The following is a 418-nucleotide window of genomic DNA, read 5'->3' on the forward strand; positions in this document are numbered from 1 at the left end:
TTCCGGTCGATCTACGTTCCTACCCTCGCCTATGCTCATGAGCTTTGGGTGGTGACCGAAAGTACGAGGTCGCAGATATAAGTGGCCAAAATTAGTTCCCTCTGCAGGGTATCTGCTCTCCCTCAGAGATATGATGTTCAGCCCGTTCAGCTGGGAGGGGCTCAAAGTAGATCTGCTGCTCCTCCACATTGACAGGACACAGTTGAGGAGGCTCGGGCATCTAGTTAGGATGCTTCCTGGATACCTCCCTGGTGAGGTTTTTTGGGCTGGCCAGGGAACGCCTTGGAATTTCCCCGGAGGAGCAAGCGCCGGGGGAAAGGGAAGTCTGGGCCTCTCTGCTTAGGCTAGTGCCTCTGCGACCTGACTCTGGATAGTCCAACGAAAATGGATGGATGGGTCTTGTTCACGAGTGCGGGAA

The sequence above is a fragment of the Nothobranchius furzeri genome, chromosome 11 (genome assembly GCF_043380555.1).
Source record: "Nothobranchius furzeri strain GRZ-AD chromosome 11, NfurGRZ-RIMD1, whole genome shotgun sequence".
NCBI classification, from domain to species: Eukaryota; Metazoa; Chordata; class Actinopteri; order Cyprinodontiformes; family Nothobranchiidae; genus Nothobranchius; species Nothobranchius furzeri.